The sequence below is a fragment of the Lycorma delicatula genome, chromosome 6 (assembly GCF_047948215.1).
Source record: "Lycorma delicatula isolate Av1 chromosome 6, ASM4794821v1, whole genome shotgun sequence".
Lineage (NCBI taxonomy): Eukaryota > Metazoa > Arthropoda > Insecta > Hemiptera > Fulgoridae > Lycorma > Lycorma delicatula.
Genome location: NC_134460.1, coordinates 112,066,406 through 112,075,893, shown reverse-complemented (window position 1 = coordinate 112,075,893; position 9,488 = coordinate 112,066,406). Strand labels below are relative to the sequence as shown.

Genomic DNA, 9,488 nt, shown 5'->3' with positions numbered 1-9,488 from the left:
TTCTTTATTTTTAATTCTAGGTTTGATGAACTACATCAAATAGATTTCAGTTTTTGGTGTAAAGGCGAATAAAAATAAATTTAATTTTAGAAGTTGGTAGCAGATATAAACTTTTTGGAATTTCTTTATTTCATTAGTTGTTGGCTTACTTCCAACTAGTCATAGGGGGTCATCGACTGGTGTCTTTAATCGACTGATTTCTTTAATCGACTATTAGTCGGCGACTAATTTCTAAAATCGACTTAAATAAGTCGGACCGCTAGTTAAAGTCGAGTGGGACATACAACCAATGTAACGACTGTTAGTTGGGCACAGGATATAGTAATAAATAAGGCGCTCCCATACGCAACTGAGATGACGCCAGCTTTGTTCATCATTGTGCAATTAATTACAAATAGATATTCGCTCTCACTATTAATATTACATCACAGTTTCGTTTTATCCGCGTAATTAAAAAGTTACGTCTTCTTATTTAATGCAACGTTTCTTATTTTGTACGGTGAGTTTAATTATGATTTATGCTCTTTATATTTGTTGGACGGCAATAATCTTCTGTAATTATTTTTAAAAAAACGAATTCTTATTTTATAATTATCTTTCGGTGTAGTTTCTTAGGTATAAGTAAAATAATTTTTTTTCGTAATTACAAGTTGACTGTTATTGTTGTTTACGAATTGCTATCCGTCCCGTTACAGTTTTTTTTTAAGATGAATAAACGATCCAGTATTTGGAATTTTTTGAGAACAATTCTCCAACAACTGCAGTATGTAAAGTATGTAAAAAAGAATTTAAAAGATTCAATAACTCTTCAAATGTATGAAAACACCTAAAAAAGAAACACATGGGAGTTTACGAAACTAGGATTGTATCATCACCTACCCAAGCTGATGCAAAGGATCATGTAACCGATTGTTATCGGTTACATGATCCTTTGGTTCGCGCCAAACCATAGGTACACCAAATGGCAAAGCCTTCCGCGTACCTTTCAGCCATACTATTAAATATACAGAACAATTAGTGCATACTATATGAGGATCCCACGTCTTATCTTGATGACCAATTTTACACTGAGAATACAAATAATATGCTTTTTTAATTAAAGGTGTAATGTTTTTTCTATTTGATTTCACGGTAAACTCACCACGTACATAACAAATGGCATCCACATCATTTACACAATTTCGAGACATTATGACACTGCACTGTTAACAAACTTAGGACAGCAATAAGACTGAACAAAATTAATTCATTCCTAAATCCACTGCTTAATACAAAGAACACAGCTGTATTTTCTGCTACACGTTCTGACCTGCACAGACATGATTAATCTTGTCCATGAAAGCTCACTCTTCGGTATTGTTTATTATTTTTTCATTTATATGTGTCTATTATTGTTTATTTATAGCTTACAAATTATGTTAACAAAGTAAAACAATAAAAAATGAGCTAACAAAATGACAATATAGGAGCTTAAAATGCTAACTATACGTTGAAAAATGAAAAAAATCCTTTAATTAAAATTTAAAATTTTTTCAAAAATGGTGGGTGATAGAAAGATTCTGAGTTCATATTCGTTTTAAGCATCAAAAAGCAGATTAAAATCATGTATTGCATGTTAGGAAACAAAAACTATGATTATAAGTGCTTATATTATGCCAAACATATATAAAAAGCAAAGTCAGTGGTTAAAAACATATTAGACAAAATTTTGTATTTCTTTATAACAACGAACGTTTGGACATCGAGAAATACGATTTCTTTTCTGACCGTAACTAATCATTTTTTTTTTTAACTAGGACGGGGTGAGTTAATTTTCTTCGTTTTATCTACAAAACAATTGCAAGAAAATCATACAAAGCAGTATTTGGCCGAAAAATTAAAAGAGGTTTCTACGAATGGAATGTTAGTAATAAAATTTGAATGTTAGTAAAAGTAATACAAATCTGGAACCCTGCCTATGACGGCATACTTCGGATGGCTCTACCGCGAGAAGTTAAAATAATGGGCTATTCTGACGACATGGCCCTGGTCGTCGAAGCGGGAACACTCCGTGAAGCCACGGAAAAGATTACCAACTCCTATACAGCAATAAGGGAATGGATGGCTGGTTGACGCTGGCCCCAGAAAAGACACAGGCGGTGGTGATCTCCTCTGCCAAACGGAGGCAGACGATCATGCTTGTGATAGAAGGTAGAAGGATTGCCTCCAGGTCGGCAATCAAATATCTTAGAATCTGGATAGGCTCCAGGCTCAGATTCGATGTACACGCTACAGAAGCTTGCAGCAGGGCTGAGAAGATAATGAGATTGATCGCCGGCCTACTTCCAAACACTGGCGGACCGACGCAGCAGCGGAGGAAACTACTGGCCGGGGTGGCGTACTCCACAATGCTGTATGGTGTGGAGCTGTGGGTAAGTGCAGTTAAGTATTCCAGATACCGTGGCAGAATGGAGGCGTTGCACAGGAGGTGCTGCCTCAGGATAATATCGACATACCGATCAGTCTCTAAAGAGGCTGCAGAGGTTTCAGCGGGTCACCTCCCAGGTAAGGTCGATATTGTTGCGGAGGAAATTGAGGGAACATTGCCACCTATAGATAGAAAACGGCTAGCCAATGATATAGAAGAGCTAATGGACGATTGGCAGGAGCGGTAAGACCGGTCCACGAAAAGACGGTGGACTCACCGGCTCATCGGGAACGTCAAGGGTTGGTATAGGAGATCGCATTATTAGCTGGGTTACAGACTCACTCAGTTTCTGGCGGGCCATGGCGGATTTAGGGCACACCTGTTCCGATCCGGTCTAGACCACACCGACCTCTGTCCGGAGTGTGGAGAGGAGGGAAGCCCTTTGCACGTCTACTTTGATGTCCACGTTTCAGGGAAGAGCGAAAGGAGAGTTCATTAGATACCCTGAGCTATGAAAATATGTTCCAGCTGGAAGACACTCAGCGAATATTAATGAGCGGAGAGGAAGAGTGGATTGCGGTGGATCGATATGCTAGGAAGGTGACAGACAAGCTCCGTCTGGGAGGAGTTCCGGCAGAGAAGAAGACGTCGGGGATGCCGGGCTGGACAGATCTGCGGCTGAGTGCCTGGGAAGCTCCTGCGAGCGTCCAGAGGTCGCCTTGGCACGTTGAGGCCGTGGACACTCCGTTCCCGGTGCCTGAGCGTGTTGCCTTCATCACTGACAGCAATGACTGTTGTGGGTATGTGAGTTGGGTGCTTGTTTTGCTAGGCGTGTGTGTACGGTGAATGCATATGTGGTTGATGGGCGCCTTTTGTGTTTAATGTTTCTCTCCACTTGATTTCTTGCGATGTCTGTGTGTGTGTTGGCAGGGTCTATACCTGTGTGTAGGAGTATGGTGTGTGTGTTTGAGGAGGTCTCATGTGCCTGTGGGAGGGTTTGTGCTTGGTTGGAACTGTGTTTGATATCCTTTTGTGATGTGCTGTGTTTTGTGATGCGCATGATGATATGGCTTTGATGTTTCCTTGTGGTGACCAATTGTGTGTGTGGGGGTGTTAACACCCCTGAAGTAATGCTCTACTAAGCCTGGCACTTCTTAGACACCCATAAATGGGGTTCGTTTACCTCTAAAAAAAAGTAATGTTCCTAGATGCTGTACACCAATCTTTTCTTTGTCTTGCCATTGGTGCATTTAGATCAAGCCCTGTCAAGCATACTTGTTGACTACAGTGAGCCATCATTTTAGCTAGCAGCAGGACCTGCTGCTAGCATCTTACTCTGCCCATCTTAAAGGACAACCAAATCACTCAGTTCTTAAAGCAATTCTTGCAAACCCTCATTTCCAGTGGATGAAAACCATCCACGTCATACAGCCCCAATGGGTGTTTATACCCGACGTTTAATATACCTTTACATTTTAACCCGCCTTCTATTTTCCCAACCTATCCCTACACATATCCTCTGTGGAGACTTGACCTCATTAATTTTAATCACTACCTCGGTGTATATAATAACAAATTAACAACTCCTCTCGTCTTTCAACAAATATTTTATCATTTTCTATCAAGATAAACCCAGATGCGGTAGTATACACAGATGGGTTGAGGTAGAGTGATACTGTTGCCCATGAAATTTTGTTGTAAGTGACAGAACTTTTGTGTTTGGTGTACCTGGTATTACAAGTATTATAATGGCATACAGTTCACTCACTGTATGCCATTAAAATGGTCTTGAATATCATTAAATCAAAATGTCTTCACATCCTTATCTGTAGTGATTTGTATAGTGCTCTCCAAGCTTCAGAGGATTTGTATTCCAGACATCCTATTGTCACCAAAATATATAATGCAATCGCTGAATTAAATCGTCACAATACACAGGTATTGAGATGATTTAATTCATTTTCATTTTTTGTGAATTTCTGCTGGATCCTTAGTTATATGTGAATCCTGGGTAATGAACATGTGGGTTCTGCTACTAAAGATGGATGTAGCCAACTGTCTTTCACCAATCAAGTTACAACTTCAGATTTTATCAATTCCATTAAACATGCACTTTGAAGAAGGTGGCAAGGTCCTGTGGACCTTGCCACCTCTCTACAGTCCAGACTCTGGACCTCTACAGTGGATACTAAATGAGAGGAAGTGGTCCTGTGCCTATTGTGATTAGGACCTACCAGAGCTATTCACAAATACCTGATGTCAGCAGAGAGTGCACCACTAAGTGTCCGATATGACTGCTGCTTGACTATGCACTACATCCTTGTGGATTGCATATATTGTGTGGCCTTTCTCGCAAATTTAAATTGCTAAGGAAGATACAACACATCCTAGGAAATGCCAAGACTGTATTAGACCAGTGTTGTTGCTTTTAAGAATAATTAATATATTTAATAGGATTTAACCCGTTATTAATTTTGATTATTTTGTTATTCGTGTTACATTTTTATCTTAACTGTTGCGTTTCTTTTACTGTTTCAGTTTTATTCCATGGGACCTCTGTACCATCCTAAAGAGTTTTCTCCAAAGCAGCCCAAATTCTTTTTGAGAGAAGTAGGCTGAAACCAAATAATGTTGACAAGCTAATTTTTTTGAATAAAAATGTAATGAAATAGACAACTGCATAAACACCTGTTTTCATGGTTATCTAATAGTTAAATCTTTTATGTTACTTCTTATATTTTTAATGTAATTTCTCATATTTTTTTATTAGTAGTATGCATACTATTCTTTCATATTACTATTTATTTGGTTTAAGTATGGCGTCATACTTTTTCAGTTAAATGTAAAAGATGAGCTTTAAGTTAGAAAATTTACTATGAGCCAACAACCATATTCCATTCCCTTTTGGTTTTCCAATTGACTTGTAAATCAAAACCAGAATTGATCCTCGCAAGCAATATAGCTACTTCAGTGTGTTCAGCTTCATACCTGGGGCAGACATATGACAAGACGCATATCATTGGCCCCGCACTCTGAATTAATCAAGCCAAATCTCTCCAACCTATCTCAAAAATCTCCATGTCCAGAAAAAACTGTGTAATTTGCTGATTGGGGGAAATCCACCTAATTAATACTGTGAAATTAGATATATGAGCATGTTGAAAAGGAACTGTTTTTAATAAATGTACTTGCTTATGCAGTATTGTTCGTAGCTGGTGTATTTAAATTAAACGTGTGGTGGTGGGGAGACGGAGACAGCATGGTGGGCTAATGCTAGATATGTTTCGTATGGAAAGAAACTGAGAGAAATGTTTCTTCTTTGTATAGCAGTTAATGATTTCGACTAATAACTAATTTGTAATTCAATGCAAAAGCAGTTTATTCGATCAAATTGTTTATGTGATTGTGACTAATATTGTCAGAGTATGTTGTCATAGGTAATGACTATTTTTTCAAAATCAGTAGACTAATATTTGTGTCTTGTCTACTGCCATCACTTATGTTATTTTTTCTTCCCTAATGTGTATGTTGCAATCTGTTCAACTAGTGAACAATAAGCAACTATCCAAGGTTCAATGAGATGAGGATGATATGTATGACATGTAAATGAGATATAGCCTTGTGCAGCACAGGCTGACCCTTCCTGATATTTATGTTAGTGATAATTATTGTAATGTGCATTATGTCAGCTGCAAACAGATTTCTTAACATATATTTTGAATGCAGCTACAACTGATTATTAATGCCGCCTATGGACTACAGTATGAATTATATGTGCTTAATTACAACATTGGTTTAAGTAAAAATAACACATTTCTGGCAGAAATGTGTTAAATGATATATTAAAAGTGAGGTGGACACTACTAACTGAACACTTGGTAACTGAAAATTATCTATTGAGAGTTACCTGTAAATGACTACATTGTATGTGAACTATAATTGTAAATATCTTTACTTCCAAAGAGAATAACTCTTTGTTCTAAAACTTCCTAAATTAATAAAAAATATCATTATATTTTATGTATCAGAATGCAATTTATGCTTAAATTGTATCTTGTTTTGTACTTTCATGTCAAAGAATGTTTCGATTTTTCTTTTTTTTTTTTCTTTCTTTGAATATTTATTACCAGTTTAATTACATTTATGCAATAAAATCTTGATATTAAAACTCTTTTTAGGGAGAAGCTATATTTGAAAATTACAACTAATTTTATTTCCATGCAAAATTTAATTTTGTAGCTTTGCATAATTATTGTATTGTATACCTTCTACAACCTACAGAGAAGGCATCTGGCTGTTCTTATTCTTGTTTGGTTATCACTGTAACCAAACATGTATAATGGTTACCTGAGATAAGTTGCTAGTCACTTGCAATAGCACAACCATTGTTAAGAAAGAAAAAGCGTTTCTACTATGCTATGCTTATTGAAGTAAGAAATGAAATAAATGGTTTCCTGCTGCTTTCTTCAATGAGGCAAATTTATTGTTGCGTGTTAGCACGCCAAGATCAGGAATCCTCTATGAGTGAAAGTATATTTCAGCTTAACATCTTCTCTCTGACCATCATGAAGAGTTGGTGTGTAGTGAACATCTCAGAGAAGAAACCAACTCTGGTTGGTGCCTCTTGTTCTTGTGGTTTATGTAAACTATCATTGTACATCTAATGGGTCACAGCCATAGAAAAAAAATGGAACAGAAATTGTAAAAAAAATTGTTAATTTGTTATGGAAATGCACATCATATACAATACCTCCATTTGTAACAGAACAAATAACCAGTAGTGGTAGTGTCTCGGTCTTTCATCAGAAGGTCCTGGGTTTGAATCCCGGTCAGGCATGGCATTTTCACTTGCTACATATCATTCACTTTATCCTCTGAAGCAATACCTAACGGTGGTTCCGGAGGTTAAAAAAAAAAATAGGATAACAGAATTGATGCACTTAATACAAATTATACAGATATAAACCCAGTACATACATGAAGTTGATTTTTTTTCTTGTAACATAAGGTGTATTCATATATCATTCTTGTGGTGTGGATCATACACCTTTTGTATGAACATTTTCAGAAAATATAGCATAGTGAACCTTATAATTTTGTCTAACTTACATGTAACATTTTGCTTTTAGTTTCTTACTGCTTCTTATATATAGATATGTAAAAAAAAAAATTTTTTTTAATAGAAAAACTTAGTTTTCCTGTATGTGTACACGATTAAGATCAGGATGTATCCTTATCTCATTTCTTTCTGTTATTCAACTTAATTTTTCTTACCTTCTGATTTTATTATACTTCTTTCTTCATAATTCAATAACATCCATCTTAAGAAAAACTTATTTTTTGTCAGATTTCCAGCATTAAATGACTTTTCAAGACCAACAAATGATGTGATGGTGTTTTCTTTTTCTTCGGCCTGGATTTGAAAATTAATCAAGCCCTATAATTATTTTTTTGGTCTCATATTTAAAAAAAATTTAACCTTTTCCCATCACAATGCTCCGCGCTTCTTAGCGCTCCGCAAAAATAGTTGGTATCTGATTTCCTCTCTTCATAGTCTTATGCTACCCTCTTGTGAAAAAATTTTCAAAAAATTACAGTATATTAACGAGATTTAACAGATTCTGACAAAAAAAAAAACCTTACGATTGGATATTTTTTATGCCTGTAACAACAAAAAAAATTGAAACCGTACAAAAATTACGATAATTTAATTGCAGAATTTTTTTTGCGCATTTCTACCGCGTTTTTTATTAGCGAAATTTTTTTTTTTTGATTTGTGTTTATGAAACATAGTTTGCAGATTAAAAAAAAAATACTTTCAAGCAAATCGGTTGAAAGTTGGGCAAAATATGATGAAAAACCCGTGTCATAAATTACAGATTAATTAGCATATCAGTTTCGAGAAATTTTTATAGTTATTTATTTTTTCTTAGCGTTACATATAATGTAAAATTTATTTTAAAAATTATAAGACTTCCTTAGAGCATTTATTACGTAAAAAAACTTTTTTTACAACAGAGTATTGCTGTTACACGCCACGGGGGGGGGGGGGGCAATAGAGTTCATGAAACGCATAATAATTACCCCAGTAATTACAAGCTATTCGGTACAAACAACAGTTATTTTTTATGTTACTATGTATATAAAATCGTAATATATATTATATATATATAATATATAAAATAAGAAATTACGAGCGCGCACTAGTTTTTACACCAACATATAAATCGCAATATGGGAGATTCCCCAAAAAAACAAAAGAATGAAATAGATGAAAAATAATAAATAACCTAAACAAATAAAATGAAGTAATAAATTTATAAATAAAAAGCTCTTACCCCTAGTTGGTGATATTTTGGCGTGTGTGATACACGAGAAAGCATCCATCTATACAGAGTGGTACCTCACAAGCCATACACCTCCAGACTGATCTTACGCGAATGCCGTTTGCCGAGCACACAACGCATTGTCTAAAACTGTTTGTTCCCTCACGTTTAGGAAAATGTCTTGCTTCACAACTTTCAAGACGTAAAAATTCACGATTTCTTACATAAGATCCTCGTGCAGAAAATCTCGTAGGAGATGATGAAACAAGCCCTTTCAAAACCTCATTTCGAAACCATCAGAAGGATTGGTTCTTCTCCATCTTATTGCCGTATTATTTATTATTTATTGTAAGCCGTATAAGCATTGACAAGAAGCATATCAAAAATGTGGAAAAAGAGCATGTCAAAAATGTGGAAAAAAAGTTTTTTCGTCCATTTTGTCATGCGCCTATGTAAGTAATAGCTTGAAGACAGAAGATAAGATTGATCAACAGCCCCCATATAATTATTGTAATCTACAATCATTACAGGTCTCACGACATTTTCTGTACCGTGAATTGTTACACTGTATTTACCCTCTTCAGCAGGCCCATGAATAGAAGACAGAAGTGTTACCATTCGCTTGTCATTGAATAGAATACAAGATATTCCATCCAGTGTCGTACGACAGGCTAACCGGTGTCTGGTCAAACCTAATTGTTTACGTCTGTTTCGTGTGAATTCAGCTGGCATTCCAGCACGATTGGATCGAGCTG

At 35.9% G+C, this 9,488-nt stretch overlaps 1 long non-coding RNA gene across 1 annotated transcript in view; it reads left to right on the top strand.

The window, feature by feature from the left end:
- The first annotated feature begins 195 nt into the window (after positions 1-195).
- The window catches only part of LOC142326126 (uncharacterized), a 40,871-nt gene continuing 31,578 nt past the window's right edge, over positions 196-9,488 (top strand). Inside the window, exons 1-2 of the long non-coding RNA XR_012756702.1 lie at positions 196-499; positions 4,946-5,067. This is a non-coding gene — a long non-coding RNA (uncharacterized LOC142326126). The remainder of the gene's footprint in view (positions 500-4,945; positions 5,068-9,488) is intronic.